At 36.0% G+C, this 24728-nt stretch overlaps 1 protein-coding gene and 1 long non-coding RNA gene across 3 annotated transcripts in view; one reads left to right on the top strand and one right to left on the bottom strand.

Moving 5' to 3' along the window:
- The window catches only part of LOC126869345 (rho GTPase-activating protein 7), a 349000-nt gene that overhangs the window by 225822 nt on the left and 98450 nt on the right, over nt 1-24728 (top strand). The window lies entirely within an intron of this gene.
- LOC126869361 (uncharacterized) lies at nt 6390-8044 on the bottom strand. The gene is made up of 2 exons (XR_007690908.1): nt 7649-8044; nt 6390-7481 (listed from the first exon to the last, which is right to left on the bottom strand). It is a non-coding gene; the product is annotated as an uncharacterized LOC126869361 (long non-coding RNA).

Below are 24728 nucleotides of genomic sequence, written 5' to 3'. Positions count from 1 at the left end.
ATTTTTAATCAATTTTCATTATCATTTAATACATGTACCTATATGTATATAAAATGCGGTTCAACTTTTTAATATTTACACATAATAATACGAAAAATACATAAAAACGTATATTTTACCTATAAAACAATATTTTCACGTACAGATATTTTTATTGCTTATATTTATCGAATTAACTGTAAAAAATATATCGAATTTTTATTATCTTTCCATGTGCGCCACTTATTGTTCTTTCAGAGACGCGAAAAATCGAAACGAAATTTTCTTGTTTGAGTCTTCCATTCCTTCTCCTGGTTTCTCTTTTATTTTCATGAAAATAAAATAAAGCAATGTATTTTTGTGGCTCTTCTTCGCTCATGTTTTGTTTGAAAGCGCAATACTCTATCCAACAAGGAAGAAATCACGTGATCTGAGTTTATTCGTTTCGAAATGTTTGTTTCTTTGTAGATAAAACAAATACTTTTTTAAACGAAGAAGTTTCATATTTTGACGATATCCAAACAAACTCAACGAACAATTTAATTTTTCCAGATAAATTTATAATAAAAGAATAAAATTAAAAAAGAATGCTATTATACATTTATACAGGGTGGTTGGTAACTGGTGGTACAAGCGGAAAGGGGGTGATTCTACGCGAAAAAAGAAGTCGAAAATGTAGAATAAAAATTTTTTTTTATTTTGTTTTTTTTTTCATTTTCCCATCGAGATAACGATCTACAGTGAGATCCGTTATAACGAGACGTGATAAAGTACACGCGTACCGAGCGAAAATTCAAAGTCGATTTTCTCGAAAACAAAGCCTCAAACGAAAAATTTTTATTCTGTATTTTCGACTTCTTTTTTCGCGTAGAATCGCCCCTTTCCGCTTGTACCACCAGTTACCAACCACCCAGTATACAGGAAGAGTTTGTACAACACTGAACAAGATTTTAGATTAGAAATAATATCCAAAGATGTCCCCCAAAATAATAACTTAGATACTTGTTTGAACTCTAGAAATATAACAACCTTTGCTTTTGACCGATTTTGCCGCCTAACTATATCTCTTATTCCAACTATAGAAATGCTGGAAACGTTGTACTGAAACGGTATAATGTCATCGTGAGCGCACATCGAAAGCTGAACAGCCCTTTCCGTTCTTTTTCTAAAATTAGCTACGTGTAAACAAGCGGCTGATCAATGATTCAGGCGTCGTTCAGTCTCTTTGTGCCAAGTGCAAGACGGGAGGAGGTACTTGAAGCTTTACAAATACACCTCTGCCACGGATGCTTCTATTTTAATTCGGTTTCGATCTACGCCCTTTATTTAGATCGACAACATTGTCCTGGGATAAAAACGCGACTAGAAATGTGTTCCGCCCGAAACCGACCCAAATTTACGACTTTAATTTCCACCTTGAAACTTCGAACCAGCTGCTTGATTAATTAATCCTTTGGTTAAAAGTAGCTCGTTAATTCTTGCACAATTTTCAGATTCTTTAATACCAGAACTATCACATTGATACAATTAACAAATGATAAATTCGTAATTTTTTATAGAAATTGTCTAGATTTTTGGATTTACATGATTTTTGCAATGTATGCGAATAAAGGATTTTTTTTTAAAGGATATCACCTTAGGTTAGAAAAGTATTTTTTCATTCAATCAACATTCTACATATACGGCGTTGATGAGTTTTGTCTTTTAATAATTTGTTTACGTCTTTCATAAAATTAAGTGTTAGCAAAAAAAGATTTCTCCTAAAAACTCTGCTAGATTTTTCGCAGAATATAAATCTATGATTTCAACACTTATTATTGATCTACGGTCAGTCACTGATATTTTTAATAAAAACTCGACGATTTAATTTATCGTCGAGATAAGAAATACCCGTTCGTAGAACATTTGCAAAGTGAATCCGAACCTTTAAAAAAACTAAGGAAACTCTAACTGCGACAGAGATGGGAGCGTTCATACTATGACTCTGTTTCAAGAGGATCTAAAAAAATGTTAAACGAGGTGTATCGAGTACCTGTATCGAGATGTGTCATGCATTTATATGCAGCCACGGCCGATTTACGGCAAAGTTTCACGGCAACCTTACTGTAAACGTTAACATTCACGATGGTGTTCGCACAGAGATTTGACACTTCTCGGTTAGCCTTAGCATAGACGAGCAAACAGGCTGACAGCGCGTGATACCGCAAACCTGTGGCAGTCGGATCACTGACAAACGTTCAGTGAGAATGCATCGCTGCATCGACAACGTCTCGATGGAATCAACACCACCTATATAATGGAATTCGTTCAGCAACGTGCGTCGCTTTTAACCAAAACGAGAACACGCGTACAACCTTCATGCTTGTAACACGATACGTTGTACCTGCATACGAATGTTTACTTGTGTTGACTGTTAATTGAACGTAAAAAGAGACGTGTCTGTATATTTCTCTCGCGTTTTTTAAGATAATGCTATCACCCCTTTAATTTTTATTTATTAATAACTAGATTAAATAGATTGATTAAATAGATGTTTGCATTTTTAATTAGTAGTTTCGTCACGACCATATCCATCTCAGAGAATCTGTCGAGGTCAGCACATTGAGTATAACAAACAGTACAATATTCCTACTTTTCTATTTTTCTTATACGTCTCCTATAACGTTTATGAGAAATAGAAATTAATAATGTAAACAGAATGTTTATTTACGTGCGTCTAACATTTTAGCATCCTAAAAATAACTTAGCTTAACTTTTTATAAATTTCTTCAGATTTAGGCTACGTACACTTTTCAATAAAATCTCAAAAGGGATCTTCGATTACTGAGACGTATATATGTATATGTGTGAATATGAAAATTTTGCTATCCTCCGAAATTCGTACATTTTTCAATGGGATCGCAACGAACTTTATAAAATATCACGTAAGCTGCTTCTCAGCAGGAAAAATTCCATTCGTTTGAGAAGTTTTCTCGTCTCTCGCGCAACTGACACATGACGTAGCAGAATTTTCAGTATACGGCAGTTCATTGAGAAAATACACGAGGGAGAACAGTGGTATCCGGTGAAGTTCAACGAACGCCTAGCCCATTACATTAGAATATTGGCTCGGTTGACGCCTTCTCCTCCTCGTCTCCTTCTTTCCTCCTCTTCTTCCTATGTTTCTTCTTTACTTTCTCCCTGCGCTTTACCCTTGCTGAACGTCGTTCTTGTTTACCTCTACCAATTTTACACTGCACGTGCCCGAATCCCCTCTTGCGATCCCTATTTAGATAAGGATACGAAAAAGTTACTACTTTGATATATTTTTGTACGCTACACTTATTTTTAACTATTAGAATGAACGCAAATGTAGGTTTCAATTTTTCTAGTGAAACTGCTGTCAGTGTTGAGGAAAGTTATAAGTACATTATCTTCCTCGGAATAATAGAAAAGGTTACCTGTTTCTGCCCTTAATAAATCATTCTCCGAGATATTAAAAAACTTCTTGCAAAATTCTCCTCCATTGCCTGTAATTCAATCCAAGAAATCCGAACACCGTCTAAACAATATGCACTTGATCCTTCTTTCGAGTCTTCAAGCCCCATCAATCTCATCGTAATTTTCAAAACCAAACTACTTACTATCTCCTTCAACTTTCGCATTAATAAACTATACTAGAGCTTCGTTACGTTCCATCAACGAGCATCTGTCATCCGAAGTAGGATAGAACGCTTGTAAACGCTGTTTCTTCGTTCGTCAGACAAGTGGTCGGTTTCACATCGAACCACAACATCGAGGCCGATATTCAAATGTCGAATTCTTTGCAGGATTTGATACGTTGTTATGACATAAAAGGGAAAATAATAGTTAGATAATAGTTAGGAGTTAAGATAATGATGAAGAATACTTAGGTCCACACGACAATCTGAATAATATCTCGCCTCTTTTGTAATTTGGTTGTACATTTACGCAATCTGTTTTTTCTTGTTTGGTTTATTAGTAGAATTTCTATAAAATACCCTCTGTTAACCAATACAGTATAATAAATCAAAAATTCATTTTGAATATTCCTTCCCGGATATCTAATGTAGTTACATACATTAAATACATACGTTAAATACATACATTAAATACATACGTGGAGATTAAACACTCAAAGGATTAACAAATCGATAATTGTAGCTTTAAAAGAATCCACTTCTCTTTACTTTCCAATAATAGGTACATTATAATATATCATAGCAGTATGTAAATTTTCGAATCTTATTCACATTAGATAAGAAACATCACAATGTCTTTGGCTCGATTCGAGCCAATTCTACCCCAAGAGGTTCAATCGCTTGGATGTTGATACTGCAAAGAGCCTCCCCCGACTTCTCAACGCGTGAGGCGTTCGTTGCTTAAGACCGTTTATCTCAGGCTGGTAACGGCGCATTCATTCATGCGCGCGGATATTGTGCGCGCCGTTCACTCACCACCTACGTGCACCACGAACGTTTCGTGCGATCACCACGGCGCGAAGCCAATGTCATCTGCGAGAAGTTGGCAATTTCCTCGGCAATCCGAGCCATCTCGCGCGATTACAGACTTTACGGCCGTGTAAAAACGCGAAGACAATTATTAAGTCCGCGGGCGAAGTTCACTGCGGGATGAATCGTAAATTCTCCAACTTTTACCCTCGCCCTCTTCGCTGCTTAATATTCCTTGATTAATTGCCGCCGCTGTGGGAGGAAGGCAAGGTTAAAAAATTCCATTGTCAGATTGAAAATTCTAAGTATCGATGTTGTTCGTGGATTTACTAACTTCGTTTGTTATGATAGGCGGATATCTTTCTTTCTGTTTCGTAAATATTAGTTTCGGAGCAAACAACTTGTTTCTGTAGTAAGCGGAATAGACGAGTGGGTGAAAATTGATCGTTGCAAGTCGCTTATAGGTCTTCAAATCATTGATGTGTAGGTGGAAGTTAAATTAAACAGGATCTTAAAAGTTTTATAATATCGAAGTACAATTATATTATGGATTGTTTATTAATGGGAAGAGGAAATTGATGCGAAACAATAATGGATACTGAATGTAATTAAAGTAACACCAGAGCTTCGTCACAACACGAACGGATAGAATAATTAAAATCAAGACTAATATTTGTACGGTCAGACTGTATACAATTAGCAGATAGTTAAATTTCACGTCAGATTGAAAATTCTCAGCCTGAAACGATACAAATGATGTTTGTGGATTATTTGCTCCAATTCACAAATGGATCTCCTATATAAATTGTCAATAGTATTAGTATACAATGCTTGGATGTTACAGTATTCAAGATTTCAATCTCTCCCTCTCTTCACTTTAACATCTACATTTTATACGATGAAAGCTTTTAATAATATTTATTACGTGAAATACAGAATATACACAAATTACAATTTAACTAAATAACCTAAACTCCATTCCAAAACTGAATAACCTAATTCCAAGCTTGCGAACGTAACTAAAATAGGTAAAACAGTATTTTCCAATTCCTTCAATTCCCAAATCCTCCATAGTTAGATGCAAAAATCTCCACAATCTACTTACTATCCAACGGACAACAATCGATGGCTAACTTTTGTCAAATTCCAGTCGGAAAATCGCTGTCTACCGGATCGATTGTATATTTTAAAAACCATTTTAGAAGGTGAGAGCGTACGTGCAGAGTATCTTTTAATGGGCTGTACCACCCCGAAGGGTGCGGCCCACACGTGACGATAATGATAGTCACGTTCCTTTCACGAGAAACCGCGAAAACTAGGAAAACCATGCGCGTTATGTACACGTACCGTTGAAACGGGTAATAAGTCCAGGTAATCGGTATGGGTTCTTTCAATCGGGCCACTTCTCATGACTCTTAGCCTCGCTTTCAATGACTTGATTGTAGCTCATCTCGCGTGCAAGATACTAACGTTACTACTAGTTTCTAGATTCTAGATCCTAGACACAGAAAGGTTTCTGTGAACTCTGTTCCCTCTCCCCTCGACACTCGTTTACCCGGCCATAGTCCGAGGAATTTGATGGAACGAGATGTATGATTAAGGTTTCTTCTTTTCCTGCTCGAGGTTGCATACAGATGAAGGGATATTGTGTATGCTGTACGTTCGCGATTACATCGAATGGAGGATACGATGATTCTGACTGACGTGATAAGATGTTGTAGGTTGTAATGGTGATATTCGCGGAATGCCAGCTGTTGATAGTTTATGGTGACTTCGGTATTAAAATTTCCCATTAGAGGAAGAACGAGGTACAAGTGGAACGATTACGTAATTAAACCTTTCGCTCATACTGGATTTATGGAATATTTTTAGAAATAGGAAATTTCACGCGATTCGTTTATTGAACTCTATACATTTTAAAAATTTATTTATTCTATAGTTATATATAAAATTGGTATATTAATTTATTAGCGTGATGTATTTCTATTGTAAATATTAAATATATTTGGTATATCCTATCGAATGAAATCACCAACGTAATTTCCGATATTTATACCCTTTATAATTGTGAAACTCATATATTCATTTATTAGTGATAAATATATTTTGTACATGTTATTGAATAGCATCGCCATTAAAATAAATCAATAGTAGACGAACGATTACAATAAATAATATTATCCAATGATAAATCAGTAATAAACAATATTATAAATTAGATGTACTAATATTATAATTAATTATGATGATACCTTTTTATCGAACGTAGTAAATTATGGCACGATATAAAGTTAATATGATATATATTCTACATGTTCATTTATATTTTATTTCGAAAGAATGTAAAATTTTCCTCGATCTATGCAGATTTGTGCGACTTCGTCATATTACGATCTTTTTTGACTTGATGTTTTTCTACGAGAAGCTGTATTTTGCACGACAAGGATAATCGCAATACGATTGCCATACCGAGTTCAACATCATCGAGAGGAGTCCCATAATTCTTAGCCCACTTCGATGATTGCTGCTCGTCTGGTTTGAAATAAAACACAAGAGTTATTGGATACGTCTGAATTGCACCGTTCAAGCATAACAGGAAGTACTCTCGCGCATCCGCAATGCTAGCCTTCCTGTAGGATTGTTTCGAACGATTTCGTTGTTAACGTCATCCGCTTTCGGGCAAACTCATATCGCAAAATGTCTATGCAATTTCATGATATCGAAGTATTATAAAAACAGGCAAGCATTATCTAAATGGAGTTAGATATATTGCAAAATATTAACTCTAAAAATATAACATATATAAAGTCTTATCCCATAGTTCTCTCTTTTTTCTCTTTGATCTAGTAACTAATATTATCAATAGTTTGATAACCCGAACAGTTGAACTACCAATGGTATAAATTACCAATAATTTATACTTCATAATTATTTACATCTTTTAATTCGTATTTGTATCTGTACCAAAACTAGGTTTCTATATTTACATCTGCAGAGACTAGTATAAAGAGTACATTGAGGTAAAAGAATTCTACGCTGACATCTTAATTTCTGAAATATAAAATAAACAAATAAACGTGCAAATAAGTCTATAATTTTGGTTAACAATGTATATTTTTCAGTGTATAGCATGCTTTCACAAATAGTTAACTTTAACGCTCAATGACATAAATAAATGAAAATCACTCTCAAAACTTTAATAATGTTTATGAACTTACTGAATCCATCAAACAATTGGCCAGAGAGCATGGAATGTAGGGAACATTGCACCGTGAAATATTAAAGCATGAACCGTCGCTCGAACGAGGTCATTTCGAAAGGGGAACAAAGCACGAAACACATAGAAGCGATTATAGCAATTACTCGATGTCGGAACATGCACTCGGTTGCATCAACGTTTGCGTCCACCGCATCTGGTATTCCTGACTGAATTGCGCGATACCATGCTCGCATCCAAGTCGTCGGATCGCGATAACGAAACGGCCAGCTGGTTAATTAGATACTGCCAGGCCTCGATAGACAATTAGGCTGTTCGACGGTCGATCATAATATCGCGAATTTAACGAACATCGCTCGTCTCCCCGACAAGCAATTATAACGTTGTTAACACTCCATCTTTCTCCTCTGTTCTAGGTACGTAGCTATGAACGAGGTACACAAGGTAGCAATGAACACAACAATGTTTACTGTGTGTGAGTAACAGAAAATGTTTGAATAGTTTAGTTTATTTTCTTGTATGAGTTTCTTCGAAGGAAAACTGAGAAGAAAAACTTTTACTTTTTGTCAATTTCTCAATTCCATTACATAGGTACGTGATAAAAAGACCCAACAAGCAATCTATTTCTATTCTCCTTTTCAAAACTGTGATAATAGAAACCCTACCGAATTCTAATTCCGTCTAATTAAAAATTCTATTTCGAAATCTATAAAATGAAATATTACCGTACATTTAGATCTCGTTGATACATAAATATCTATGCACAGTTTCAACCGAAATATCAAATCATCAATCCCTCCACGGCCTTCTGTTCTCGATATCTTCAAAAAAACCACATATTCTCATCATTCCCACGTAAATCATAATTGCCGATCATCGTATGTTATCGTGTCTTCGATGATGTATTTATGATCGAAAGTCGCGAGACCTCATTCGACGTAGGGTGAAAGAGGTTAGTTCGAAAAGGGGAGGAAACGGGCGAAGATTGAGGGAGAAAAATGGCGTAGTCGTACCGTTTGAAGCCGCGGGCTGCGTCGCTGCGGAATTAATGCCCACGTGAAAATTGATACCACGGCTTAGCGGCGTCGTTTCGAAATTTATGCGCGATCGCGCTGGCTCGCGTCCGTCATTCGCCACCTACGAATTTCCAGGGAAAGCCGATACACTGGTCGTCCCACTTCGACCGTTCCGTTCCATCGCGAGCGAGTGAAAACGAGAGCATTGTTCTTCGGGATTAGAGAGCGACGGGATGGCCGCTCGCTGGATACGGAATGAGGTGTTACGCGGAAACGGCGACTCGAATTGTTCGCCACGCGCCATTTCCGTTCCGCTCCAGGATGAGAATTATGCAACGTAGAGATTGCGCGCCGAGGTTTTATATTATACAGGGTATCATATAAAATGCGATTTACCCTTTTCGACCTCAATTGCTTCTCTCCAATGGAATTTTAAGTAAAAAATACGTAGTAACTCGTAGAATCTCGGAAAATGAGAAAATGTAAAAATTGTGGAGAAGGAAATATAATGGGGTCTCGGTTATCCCAGTCACGTTTAGCCGAAGTTATGTATTACCCGAGGTGGTTTGAACTTTACCATAACTTCACTTTTTGTCGAAATTTTAACACGAAAAATACGAGAGTGTAAATAGTCAACTATTATGAAAGCGCTTAGATAAATTTTCAATTGATTAAATAATAAATTAACGATTTATTATTATTATTTTATATATATTATATTATGTAGTATAATAAGTTTTTATTAATTAGAATGATAAGTATGTAGTAAATTAATGTTAGCTGGAAGGTTTACAATTCCAACTAAGAAGAATAAAAAATGTTTGATCATCATAGACTTTAAATATCTTTCGTATAAAATGTAATTTATTAAGTCGTTCTATAAGTCATTGTTTGTATTACTAATTGAACAACATGAATGAGTGGAAAATGTAGATGCGCGTGTGAAAGAATGTGGAAGTGCATCATATGTATTGACGTTGATTCATAATTTACACGTATGAATTAAACATCAACCGTGGAAGAGGAATTGTAATTTCCTACATTTCTACGAAGTTTTATTGAACGATAATTTTTTATCGCAGTATGATATTTTTCCTCAAATTTATTTGATCAATATAGTATATATTTCAAAATTAACGTTCATGAAAAAGTTCATTTTAAGTTCAATTTCTGTTTAACATCGTAATAACAATGTTTGTTAATATCAAGCATTATTTCTCGCAATGAGTGCTATAAAATCTTCAGATCTAAAATCTCTATTTCCTTTGCCGCGGAATAAGGAGATAGCGTGCGGTTACTGTTTAAACAATTCTTATTTACGTGTATCAACAATTATTCTCCATTATTATTACCACCCTGTACGTTATTACACTGTATACGCATTTTCCCCTGACGCGAGATATATTCAGCAACATAAGGGATGCTGTGTACGTAAATATGGAGAAGAAAGAAAATATCCCACATATTTCCGTCGGTAACCCTTGAACTTTGACACTTGCAGCGTTTATGGTTGGCAGCGAATGAGACCGTCAGTTTAATATTCTTTGAAGAACTGAGACTTTATTACAGCAACGGATACAATGGGGAGATTAGAAACGAAATAGAAGTGGAAATACCAGAGAAACTGTCAACCCAATATATTCGCATCTGTATTTCATTCCTAAGCTGACGCTTGCATTTCTTTGTTTTTAATAGTAACGCAAAGTTCTGCTTTTAACAGCAAAAATTTCCATAAAATCAATTAAGGAAGCAGTACTATGAAACACTCTCACAATTCAAATAATTATTTAGATGTTTTTTCACGGATCTAATTTATAAATTATAGTTACAGCGAAACTCCGTTTATGTGAAAGGGATTTTACTTAATGATTGATTATCTGAACTTCAGTTGAGAAAGGACAGCCTTTAAAAATTATTTCGTACTAAAGTGGCAGTCAAATTGAAATATAAAAATTCAGCAGTCGCAACGCGGTTGATATAAACGGAGTTTTACTGGAAAAAATAAATTAAAAAAATTTTAGCGTTGCAATTTTAAACTACACGAGACGCTTGGTACAAAGAGTATAACCAGCTGCTGTAAATGGTAACGTGGTACTTTTTCGTTTCGTCGAGTACAGAACGCGCGCGCAAACGATACTTCTTTGTCCGCGGTGAAACGTAATAAAAAATATTTATGGCGGCGTATTCGGAACAATTAGCATAACACGTATCGCCCGCGGGCTAACACTGCAGATGGCTCGACACGTAACGTGGCGCCGGTAAAATTCGGACCACCCGGGAACACTTGAAGCTTCGAGCCCATAAAGACAGATTCATGCGTGTATGTAGTTTCGCAATGTATTAATCCTTAAGGAATTGCGTCCGCACGTGGGAGTAACTAAGTAACTTGGCAGAAGCGCCGGGGCTTTCGTCCTGTTTCCTTTCAGGTATCCAAGATTTATGGTGGCGAAAATAATAAAAACGTTCGACGAGCATTTTTCATACGATCTTCGTGATTCTCGTGGGTGTGTCAATGTTGTAAGGTGGATGCTTAATATGTGTAAACGAGTAACAATGCACATGATACTTGCACAATGCACTTTTTATATTTGACTTTTTGATTATGCTATTGGTTGTTATCTGTTTCAAATAGTGATTATTAGCATAATATTAAAACGTTATCTTTGATTTATCAAGAAGTTAATTGAATAGAATTTATGTAATAATGTATATATTGTTCCACGGCTGGAAATTATATCTTTCCACATTATTAATCCAATTATTATTCCAGTTGTATTATATCCCAGTATTTCTTTTCAACCACCAAATAGTAGAAAAATTAAAAAGACAACTGAAATGAACTTTTCATATCATCCCCGTGAAATCCTTACATGTATTCGCAAACTTCGTACGATCTCCTTCCAACGTTGAGTCAAATACATTCTTACCCCAATCTCTTCCTCCGTAAAGCACCGTAAAAATGATAATAACAAGGCAAAACAAGGAAAAAGCAAAATCTAATCCCCGGTCCCGATCTCGTCGGCAGCGCCGTGTATCGTTGCATCTTACGAGCCTCTGGTGTCGACGGTGCCCGTTCGTTGTAGCGAACTTGTATCTAAATTAAGCGACCATGTCGCACAATCGTGTCCGTACGCGGAAACGTAACATTTGTCGCGTTTAATTTGCCAGCGTCCCGATCAACGGCCACGAGAAACGTTCTTTCGCCTCTTTATCGAAGGCATGAGGCCTCTTAACGAGGCGAGCTACCAGGCCTCGCTGATACCGTTCGAATTAGAAACCATAGAGCGGCGAAGAATCAGATAAGCGGGGGCTGTTATTGGCTGGCAATTACGGGACGTCGAATATGGTGGCATTTTACCGTTGATCTTCAATTAGAGACCGGACTGCTGCCGGTAGATTTCGTTCGATTTCGCTCGATTTCGTATACCGACGGTTGGGAAACTGGAAAAATTGTGGCATGATATGATACGCTTGATATACGCGCTCTTGTGCAAGGCTACGCGTGCCTTGTATCTCGCTGACCTCGGTAATTAAGAATCGTTTGGTACGGTGTGACGTTTTACCGTTGCTCGACCGTTGTTTCGGTTCTTGTTTCGTGTGTAACGTGCAGCGTGGATGTAGCCATGGTCTTGTTGCTTTCGGCAGGACTCGGCACTGAGAACCGTTTGGAAACGTTGCGTTTAAGTCTTTCGCGTGAGGTTGATTAACCTCTTAACACTCGCGATCTTTTTCACAAAAAAGTGATAAATTTCTTGTTTTAAGAAAAGTTTCTTGAATATATAAAAATTAGGCCACGGTTATTTACACACTTGTAGGAGATTTAAAGGCGAAGAAATAACCATAATACACATAATATGGAAAAACATCGAAAATACACAAAGTATATCGTCGTAATAGAAATACAGAAAATCTTTAGGACAAGGCGGTGATTATTTTCTAAATCAAAATTCATTTTGAATTCTCTGATATTTTATTACACTGTCAAACTGTTAATTACGTTTTATGTTTATAATGTATTATGCTGTTTCGCAATTATAAAGTTATACTTTTGTATGGTTTGAGAGACGAGCTCTGGCGTTAAGGGGTAAAGAGGTGATTGCGGTTTTAAGCATCGGATTGATGTTTGTGGCTAAATTAATTATACGCGGTTTACTGCTGGTTCGTATTTCATGAGACATTACATAACTGTTAGTTTAATTTGTTCGCACGTTTGTGTGATTAATGATTTGATTAATGATTGGTGGATTTGTGGTGAAAGTTTTGCTATTGGTGATCGATGCGTTCTGTGCTCGGTGATTGGATTTAGCGGGTTAGTTCTTAATTAGAAACGTCTTGCGAAATTGTACGTTAAAGAAGTTGCTAAGGAAACGCGCCGTTGGTGTGGAATATAAGAGAGAAAATGAGGAAGAGAATATTTATGAGAAGCAAATAAATGATGCTGGAGAATGTGAATTTTATTTTATTAGTAAGTCCCCAGTATCCAGTCTCCAGTATATGGAAGTCCAATAATATTGCAATTTGAAATGCAAACTTTAAACTATATCACTTTCAAATTCCGAAGAAGGTCAAATATAAACAAACCACAGAATTTTTAACCAAGAGAACAATCCGATTCTGGTATTCAAAAAATTAAATATGAACAAGCCGTGTAGCATAAATATAAGTATGAAAATCTTAAATGTAGTCTAACAAATCCAGGAACACAAATTCATCTACGATATTGACCAACAGAAAAATTTCCAAATTTTTATACGAAGAAATTCAAATCTGAATAAAACACAATATAACTTCAAGATCCTAGATATAACCATAAAAGAAGAATTGTTCAACTTATTCACAAATATAGATCCATTCACAGGTGAACCTCGAACGACATGCAAATTCTGATATGAAAAAGTAAAACAAGAGTATATATAACTACAAAGTCTTAAACGCAACAAAAAAGTTATACATCTCATTCACAAAATTTTTTCGCTTCCACCCACCAGAATCATCCGTCAATATAATTTGTATATCTCCTTAAACTTCCTAGTATTTCCATAACGTCTGCAACAAGTTCAATCAGCCGCAATCACACGATTCGTATTCAGGGATGATTTCATAAGTTTTCGCATGAAAACCAGCTCTCGATCCGTGGTACGAACTTCATTATGCTGAATAATTATGAGTAGCAAGGAAATCCGGTTTCCAAAGGATTGCCCCGAAAAAAGAAGGCAAACGTAGATTGCTGAGTTCGATACCATAGCACCGCCATAGTACTACGCTCAGGATTCGTTCTCCCTTCGCCATCGAAAATATCGGACTTAATTTATGCCCCGTAATAGTACTCTCTCTAATTCTGCTCGGAGAATGCGGCTCTGCGATCAGCAGCTTCGCTCTCAGCAGCTACATCTCGCGCACACGGTGGTTGCGTGCGAATCACTTCGTGAGCTGGACGAAGACTCACGGATAGCAAGGCCCTTGCAGCGCGTATATTCGCGCGGGAACACGATAGCAGCCACGGCACCAACCCCCTTGATTTATTTAAATCGAAAGCGTGCCATTAATCTAGCGCGAAACGGTGCCGGACCATAGCACGCTTGTAACGAGCCATCCTTAACTCGATCGTGCATACACGCTTCATTGAATCGATGGTTATTGAACGCGTTGCTGATAGATAATAAGGCAAACTTTCGTAAATGACTGTTGAACGTTCGTGGATGATTAATAGAAAACAAATGAGATAGTTTCGATGACGAGTGTGTTGGTAATTGAAAATGTTGTTGGGTTAGATTTGATAGAAAGTGAGAGAGAAAGAATAAAATTTGGTACGTTATGGAATTGATGGAGCAACTATTGGGACGTTTAATTATGTCTTGAAGAGGAATTACAGTGATTTTTTAGCGCTGGAATATGTTTATGATATCACAGTTTATCGTGTTTTATGGTGTGTGCGGATCATGCATCTGTAGGAAATTTGAAGGTATAAAAATATACAGAATGTATATAATATGCAAGAATACGTAAAATATCTAAAGTACATTCTCATTTAGGTTTTATAATACTTTCTTAATCATGTTCATAAAAACATGAATTTGCATAAATATTCTATTAATTACAATTTGATGCATAATTAGATAGTTTACAGTTCTACGGTTTATCGTATTTTATAATATATTCTCATTATTACTGTGATTTTAATGTTAACTGAAATTTCTTCATCAATGCCATTTAAAGCGATTACTTTCAATGTTTGCATTCACGAATGGGATGGCCAATAAATTTTCAAGCTGTTGAAAGTTTTGAAAAGTTAAATATCTCGACGTACAATTTCAACAGAAAACGAGGCAATTTCACTGCAGTAATATTAAAATACTTTGAAAAGTGTTTAAATTCCAATTTTATATTTAATCTTATGATTTATTCAGAAACATTTTCAAGATTGCGTTGCAAGATAAATTTCCTTTGAAATGTTTTGAACCTACTTTCCAAGTAATATACATTGTTTTACAAAGAATACTAACATCTCTACAAGTTTTCTAATACCTCTAAATGAATTTTTTAATTAGCTCTTTAACAACTTTCAAACTTGATGCGATATATAAAGGATAGCAGCAATGAATAATATTGAAATACTTCCACTTCCAATGTTAAGATTATCTCAGCTAAAAAATCACGAACGTACAATGTTTCAAATTCATTTTCAAATTTTCCAATGGACCAGGATAGAATATTCATGCATAAACTCTTAAAGATTTTTAAACCTCTGTTACTAATTTTAATACGTATAAGTTATTCCTTGTAACTATCTACTAACCTATGATATCAATCTCTACGCTTGATATCTATTTATAATCGAAAACCCTGAAAATGAAAACGGAAGGAACAGAATAATCTGGAAATGTCATCCATTTCACGGAAGTTCTCGTGAAACAATACTAGATACGTGTATACCAGAACTCGAGATAACTCGAATCGGAAAAAAATCGGGATCCCCGTGGTTCGCTTGGCACGTCTGGTGGCTCGCGTGCTATTTTAAACGGTACGTTACGTGAGACACGCCGCTCGCGCGTATATACACATGCACGTGTACGTCTCATTTGAATATGCGTACACGCAAGTGGCCGGACCGGCGACGATCCACGACACGCCGGGTCCGTTTACTAATGAACTGTATTATTCGCGATATACACTGGGCTGGATTTGCATTAACACGGCTTTTATTGCATTTCATTAAATCGCCTCTTAGAAGTGCCACGGGCACCGACGACGAACCGCGGGTTCGTCGATTGCCCGCTCCGACCACGTTCCCTTTAATCCTGACTAATTGCCCGGGTCCGATAATCGAGGGCCGCGCACACCGCTCATTTGCGATGCCGTCCATACGAATTATCCGGGAAATGCGCGTGAGAAACCAAATCGGCTGACAGGGATAAGAGACTGGAAAAAGATATTGGCTAAGTTGAGAGGTTGGAGTGTTATAAATAACGTTTGTTTTTTCAGTGGTTTGAGAATAGTTGAGGTAAATGTCTTAGCGAGTGAGAAATATTTGGGCTACATATTTAATAAGGAAATATATTTAATAAGAACAACGAATGGATATAATGCTGGATACTTACAATTTTTATTTGATGATCTATAGGAGTCTAATCCACGAGTGCAAATGAAAGATGCGACTAGAGAATCAAGATAAATTATCTTTCTGTACTCTCAATAAAATGCTGTCTAAAAGTTTAAATATTAAGATTACTGACTAATAAACTGCTTACTAAATAGAATCAAACCTACTCAAATACACTCTTATTATTCAGTAACTAAGATACGATTCTTCTAAAAGCGATATCCACTCCAAATTGATCTATCTAAACATATCAACTGGAGTTTCCACTAATTAGATGTTACTCTTGCTCAATCGCGCCTATTCAGCTAAGTCGTTTCTTATTAGTCATTCTTTCAATCTCCTCGCATCTAAAACAGCGCGACAGTTGCTTTGCCAAAATTCCTCGGGGAACTTTCACCAACACGCATGTTCAGGATGGTGATAGAGACGATAGAACGCTTCTCTAGGATCGATTAATTTTGACAGGAGTTGAGGAACCGTGTGTTCGATTTCACGGTTCCATAGCCATTTCACGATAATATAACGGAGTTCCATACAACCTTGCTCCTTCTTCGTCTCTCTTATAACGAACAGCTTGTACCGACTGCCAAGATCTGCCGGAAATTAATCATTGTCAACGGTACGACGTCGACTTGTCGAATTGTTCGCCGGACAAATTCGTAGCGAGCTTTCATGCACCGTTTGTCGGAAGTACGTAACGAAGCACGCCGTCACAGCGTTATACGAGCGGCACACGCTCGCAGTTTCAATCATGAAATCGCGTCAGGCCGCGATATACTCTCAAAACCGTGTCACGGTGGCTGCCACGACAAACCAGCGGCCACCAGAAGAAAAATCTGCAGCGACAAGTACTGTTAAGCCTCTAATTATCGGCCTAGTTTCTCATAAATCAACTGATCGCGCGCTGTCACGTAACGTAGCGCCGGTTCCCGTGTATCACCGCCGTAGAAAATTTCTTTACAAGTCGTAACTGTGACTCATTAGCACCGCCTTTTCACGGAGTTCGGCTGGAAACAGCCGATACGCCTTCGAAACTGTTAGCGAGGTTTTATTTTGCCTGTTCTATTGTTCTAAGACACGCGCAGCAGTCTCGTTAGTGGTGGAATTAGGCTTCGGGAAAGGGAGATTTGACATCTCTTGACTCGCTTAGGTTCTTTGTTAGGGTAGCTGCGTGGATTCTTGCTATTAGGAATTTTCCAGGCCATCTTAAAATATTTTAGTTCTTTTATATCCATATCGTGGATGTTATAGGTTATAAGAATGAAGTTATAAATTATAGAAATTCATAGTTGAATATAGAATTATCAAATAATTCTGAAGATAATGGTTTTGGCATTAAGAGATCGATTTGTAATGATAATTAATATTTTACGATGATAGATTTATGGTACCATAACAACTACGGATGTTTATGCGTCGATTGATGATTTAAGCTATATAAATTTAAATAGACATCGCTGCGTTACTTATGAACGAAGTGAATAATCTTATGTCGTCGAAATGTACATAATTTTTATTTTGAATGGTAAAACTTGCGAATTTAAGTAGCTATAATATTTCTTTGAAGCTTCTGTTATTCGAAATGGACACGTTATTTCTACGATACTTCTCAGTGCTTGTTTGTCTTGGCCTCTCTTTTCTTTGGTGGACGTGAAGTTCAACGCTTTTAAAGATATTTATCAGGCGTTTTTATTTTTCTGCTGTCACGGTAACCGTGCATTAATCGATACGTAAATCATCGTCTTGTCGTTGCCTCGTTACGATTGCCGTAATATTTTTAACGTACAACGAGAAGAAGTAAAAAAAATAGCGTAGAACCGACGCGCACCGTCCTCCTTGTAATTTTGGCCTGTCTGTTTCAACGATGAAATACGATTGCCGCGTATTTCGGATGAAAGTTTCATGGCTTAAGGCGCGTTTAGACCGTCCCACCTCCAACAGCAACATCGTGAATACTTCGTATCCTTTTTACAAAGCCGAATTTTCAGTTTGTTCACTATAACGCTAAATATAGAATAATAGTTTCATTATTAGTAACGTTCCATGATAGGTAACTATCTATTACAATTATTATAGTGGAGAAATTTAAGAAGAATTTAAAATATTAAGAATGCAATAATATTTACTATAATCTATTTATAGTCCAAATCCATTTATAGTTTAAATTGATAAATTATTTTTATTATGGAATTACGTAAATCATTGAGGTTCCGAAACAAGAACAGACATTGATTGATCTTCATTAGATATTAAAAGCATATCCTTAGTTAAATATTTGTATAGCCAAAAAATGTAGGCACTACAGATTTTCCCACTTTTATTCTATAACATTTTGAATGAACAATCCTCAAGAATTCTCAAATAAAAATATACACACATTTAAATAAAAAAGAACATCGGAGAAATGAAATAGTTGTTCAAAGAGTAAATCAAAGAATAAATCAAAGAGTAAATAGCTTACTCCTAAACTCGATCTACCAATCTAACTTACTAACACAGGATCAACTCATATCATAAGGAAGAGAAAGTAAAATACGTACACTGCTTAATAGCCCGTCTATCATAATTGAATAACAATTAACAGGTAGTCATAAAACAGCACTAAAATGTTGCAACTCGAAAGACAAGCGACTGATACAACTTCAAAATCGCAATACTCGTCATTCGGGACTAGCTTAACTTTCTTATGCTCGTGGAGTCTGATTTATGGAGTTGCCCGGCGGACGTTTGCATTCAAATAAACCACATGAATTCTCGAATCTTTGAACTTTCGACGGGACAGCATCAAAAGGCATAAATCTCGGGCTACTTAAAGTTCTTAAAATTCACTATCTCTGCTGATTGCGGTGCGGTGCCGTTGGATCGAAGACCGCGAACGTTCATTAGATCGAGTGGTCTAAACACGCCTTTAGCCGAAGAAATGCAAGTCGAAATATCATTACATACCACCGTAAATCATGCTGCCACGCACTAAATCGCGAAGTTCATTTTATTAAGAATGGCGCTGGGAAACGACAATGCGGCTTGTTGAGGAAGTTCGTGATTTATGCAGAATGCAACCCTGCAAAAAGATTCTACTTGCATCCTTGAAGTTAGATAAACTTTAATATGAGTAACTGGGTAGCTGGAGAAGCATTTCTATATCTGTATATATCTTTTTTTTGTAGTGCAAGTATCATAAAATTGCACCGAGCCCTCGTTCTTTGGATATTTTATACATTGAAATTGCAAAACTCATACAGAACTCTTTGACTCAAATATTTTCTTTGAGATAAATATCTTGATTTAAAACTGGATTCATTCAGATATCTCTACAATTCTCTCAAAAGAATAGTTGAAAAGTAATTCTGTTACAATTTGCAGCTTTGATAATATCCTTTGGAATAGATGATCATTCTTTGAGAAATAGTTTTAATCAACATGTTCAATTTAGATCCCAAATAAAAAAAAATTTGACATTCCTTTGAAAAGAAAGTTATAATGAAATTTAGGCATATGTGGGCCGACCCTTGCCAGGAACCTAATTTCTTTTAAGTTTGCCGAAAACTATTGCAACTATCCCTATACATCTTAACACTCGACGTTATGAAAATATCCATGCTATTCAGGAATGAAAGAAGTACACAGCAACCTACAGAAATTTGTTCACTATACTCTTCCTCTATAGAATCCCTTTCAAACGCACGAGGACGTATTATATCTACGATACTTCGATATCAGCTTTGCACAGCTCGCGCCAACGCAGCGCAGCGATTCAAAGTAAAGGCAACCGAGCACAATCGAGTGCAGCGGACTGGCAGCTGGTTCAACGCAGCAACATCGAACCGACTCGGTTTCCCCGGAATAATGGAGTATCTCCCCGTCGGTGTTACAATAATGATACAGCGATATCGCCAGGATATATGTTTATCTTGGTCGATTGAATCATTCGTGAAAAATTATATTGAACACAGAAGGAAAAGGGAGGTTCATCGTCCAGTAGTGACTATTGCAACGAGTAAACGCACACTGTAGATCGCATTATCGCGCTTTATTGTCAATCCAACACGTCCATAGCTAGAACCAAGACGAAATTGAAATTTTCTGGTAAATTTTAGTAAACAGGCAATACAAGGGCTTGTGATCTTTGTGCTACTTGTGAGTTTTACGTTGCCTTAATTATGTTCGTTAGAAATTTCACTTTCGCTCTAATAATTTCTTTGCTCTTTCTTTGATTTGTAAATGAAGATGAGATTTCTACATAAATTGCAACCACTTCAGCCAATGACGAAAATACGCATACCCTCTTTCTAAAATTTTTTCAAGAGGAAAGTAGTTCCTATTACATTCATAGATCAATTAGATTTGCATTTTTTCCGAGGTTTTTCTTTCCAGAAATAAAACGAGTAGAGTGCCGCGATTCGGGGCGTTACGTTGGTACGCAGCTAGCAGCGTCTACGCACGTTCGTTTCACGAATACCGTGGGAAGAGGAGCATAATAAAAAGGAATGGCTCGCGCCTGCCTTCCTGACTCGTTCTGCCTCGCTCGTGTATGCCTCGAGCCTCCGAAGAAATTCGTAAGCGGGGTTGGTTCTCTCGATTTTTTGTTCTTGGCCATTTGCTTCTTCTTTTTCAATATCCCCTCCCCCTCTCACTTTTCGTTCTTCCTCTTACTCTTTCTCATTGCTTACTTCGTCTTTTTTTCGCCTGAAGCATGTGCCCTCTAGCGCTGGTTCGTGACTGGGGTCCAAAATAATCCGCGAAAAAGCAGCGAAAGGAACCGATCGAAGTTGTGTTTCGGGGAGGTCCGCTGCGGAGATGTGAACACGCGGCGATGACAGCGGGACAGCGACTTCGAGTATACGAGCGGTCAGATTTTGTCGTTTTCTTTAGAGGCGTTTCTTTATTACGATTGGGGTATAATGTTAATTTTAAGAGTATTTTGTGACTTTTATACGTGTCGCGGTGCAAACACAAAATTTAGGAAATGTGTATATTTATTAGTCGATGTATAGTCATTTACAACAGGCTTCATATATTCTATACGAAGGCCATTTTTATAATAATTTTAGTATAATGTTAGGATCTTCTATGCTAAGACGAGTTTTATATGCGTATATTATTCCTCCAAGATCTAAATAGAAACGAAATAATGATATTTAAAGATCCTTTTCTAATTATAGAATTTACTATACTACAACTTAGAAAATACTACCTTTTCACGCTAAATAAATTTTTGCTTTTATAAATTACTTCTATTCTTCCTGATTTATACACACTATCTTCCCAGATTTTAGAAATGCAAATTAGATCACATTATTCACGAACTATTATTATTTCCCTCCAATTACTATCACAACGAAACATTAAAACAGGTTATTAAATACCAAAGTCGAGAATAACTTTCCATACTGTCTTCGCTAAAAGATGATATAAAATATAAAACGTCGGAAAATAGATGTAATATTCCATGGTGTAGATGGCAAATGACGTGATGTCTTCTTGATAATTGCAACGGAGGTTACGGAAACGTCCAATACGTTTTGCAGTCTAAATCCCCGTGTCAGTAAAGCTGTTGGAAGAGTAATTCCTGGAATCGTTACTTACGATTCAGAGCTCGTCGTTCCAGTGAACCTCAACGTTTCGTCTTATACTTCCGCCAGAAACACTTTCTTGAACTTTGGAACTGGAGCACGAGAAATGCACTCATTTCTTTCGTCCCTTTACGTTCATAAGTTTCTGAATATAAGATATCGCACTGTGAATTCTTTGTCGATTCAAAGCGAATCCTTATAGTTAAAAGAATATTAGATCTTTTGAAATCATGTGTGCAATGATAAAATTCTGGCTCATTGTTAATAATGGAATATATTGGAAATTTTCCTGTGAATATTTGCATTATATAAAATATTTTATTCTTTTAATTATGTTTTCATTCAAAAATTTTGCAAATAATATTTCATATTTAATATATCATTAAATATCGTATGATCAAAAAAATATAGCAGGCAAGAATGAAAAGACTGTGGAAAATAAATATCGCGTTATTAAATTCTAACACATAAAAAAATTTAAATAAACGCAACCTACATACCTACTGCAAAATATTAGCTCTTTATCTGTATAGCGACTTTATGACAAATAATAGTTTTATTTCAATCGTATCTTTTTATATTCATAAAGGTGTTAATATGAAAATTTGAAGAAATTAAAAATCTAAAGAACCTTTGATTATTTTTTTATACTGTATTTTTAATATCATTTAAATTACATATTATTTTAAATATGCTTATCTCATATTTGTAATGCAATTATTCCATATACAATACCCATTATCTTACTTCGTCATTAAAATATCGATCAGCGCACAATACCTTAATAGCAATTTAATACTTCATAAACTCTCGAAGAAAATATTTTTATCATAACAACTACTACAATACTTGGGTAAAAAATAGAATTATAAAGAAACGGTTATGTATCGCGATACGGTAGATTAGACAGAATTACGTTCATTTCAGGTAAAAAGATAAAATCTTAACTGGTTCGCATACATTCTTTCGTAGTTACCATTGTACGCTAAGTAGTTACGGTTCCTGCCTGGGTAAGTCATTGTAGCGGTCCATCGAGAGTCACGGCATTCCCACGTTGGCATATTCGAGTTAATAGTTTTGACAGGCATGGTTATAGACTCAAAGTCTCGTGGCCGCATATCTCTTTGACTTTTGTAGGATATAAACCGATACTTCTTTGGAAAGAAAAGAACACGTTACCGAGATACGATTGGCTATATTGCACGACGGACAATTCACACTCGAGACATCCTATTTTACAACGAATAAAAAGATATTAAGTCTGGCTGTTTTATCAAGTTAATAAGATGATTGCAGTCTTCTTTTCGTCTGCGAAGATACTTTCTTTTATGATTATATTTTTTGACTGAATTATCGTCGGCGCCAGTATTATTTACCATTCCTTATCAGTTACTTGATCATTCGATGAATTTAGTGCATTGTATTGTACAAATTTAAGTACATGATTAATAAAGTGTATGATTCAACATTTGTAGAAAATTCTCAATTTAATTACTCATATTTTGGTTATAAAAATATAGAATTTTGGAATGTTATTTAAATACAATATTTTATCTCTAATTTTTTTACTCGAGTTATATTACTGCATCATGTTTTTTAACACTGTGGTTATGAAAAAAGGCTCTGCGGGTTTGTTTAATATATTTTTTCTCACTATTTCTTACTCCATCCGGATGCTACGATTTTATGAAGTTCGAAGTAATTAAAGTACTTATATCTCTATGATAAACTAAATTATGAAAATTGATTTTGTATCTTTGATTCCTAGGATCTTTCTTATTCTAAAAAAAATTTATCGCACCTTAACGAAACAATATATGTTACTTTCTTTATGTTTTCAATAATGTTGCACTCATGCATTATTTACCTATTTAAATCTTGATAGGCCAGTGACTAAAATCACAATCTACAATAGAAGAAATCTCAAATGTACAATAAAATATAATTACTTCATCGAACAAAAATCCTTCGAAAATGAACTTTGCCACAGAAAAAAGAAAGAGAATAATTACGATTTTTACTCAAAGGCCTTGTATACGAGGTAGATTTTAGAGCGATGAATAAATAGTTGATTTCGATGTTTCAAAGAGCGTGTTCGACAGATTGGACTGTGGCACTGAATGGAAGTATCCATTAGCTCGAAGCTCGAATAGAATTTTTAGACCTCTGTCGCGAGTCTCCATTCGAACGAAGTATTTTTTTTTCTTTCTAAGTAGGCGCTCGTATCGGGTTCGTCGATGGCTTTAAGTAAATGAGACTGTATACGGTTAGCGGAACGTAGCGCGACTGTCACCGTGAATAATTATTCAGGACAATGGAGAAAGCCTTGGCAGCTGCCTATAATCGCAATATCTCCGTGACAAACACCCACATATTGTCGTTGAACGATCTACGACGACGCGGAAATGCGTGTTGTTGCTTTCGCGGTAATTATCCTTACTCGTAGGAATTTCGCTTGGCGAGCATCCACTTGGAAAATTTCTTATGGTGTCTTGTTTCGCGTGAAGTTCGATCAGTGATGATTTTCCATGCAACGATATCGCATATACGTTCAATATATTAAACAGTGAACGACAAAATTCGCTTACGATATACATAATTTCTTCATATTGACTTGCTTGAATTTATAGATAATTTATTTTCATAATAATTATTAAATAATTTCAAATAGTCTTTGTAGAATTTTAAAATATTTCGTTTCTTATTGATAAAAAGTTTTTATAAAAACCAGAATAATTGATAAATTTAGTAAATAAGACTGATGGAATTGAACATTTCAGTCGGGGATCAATGCATCTAACAAAAATCCACCAATTATACAATGATATCAGGAGGATTATCGCATAAAGGAATAAACAAAGAATTCAACTAGAAACATCATTAACGTCGAAT

Source organism: Bombus huntii, chromosome 9 (genome assembly GCF_024542735.1).
Source record: "Bombus huntii isolate Logan2020A chromosome 9, iyBomHunt1.1, whole genome shotgun sequence".
NCBI classification, from domain to species: Eukaryota; Metazoa; Arthropoda; class Insecta; order Hymenoptera; family Apidae; genus Bombus; species Bombus huntii.
Note: the sequence above shows the minus strand (reverse complement) of the source record. Positions and strands in the feature narration are given on the sequence as shown.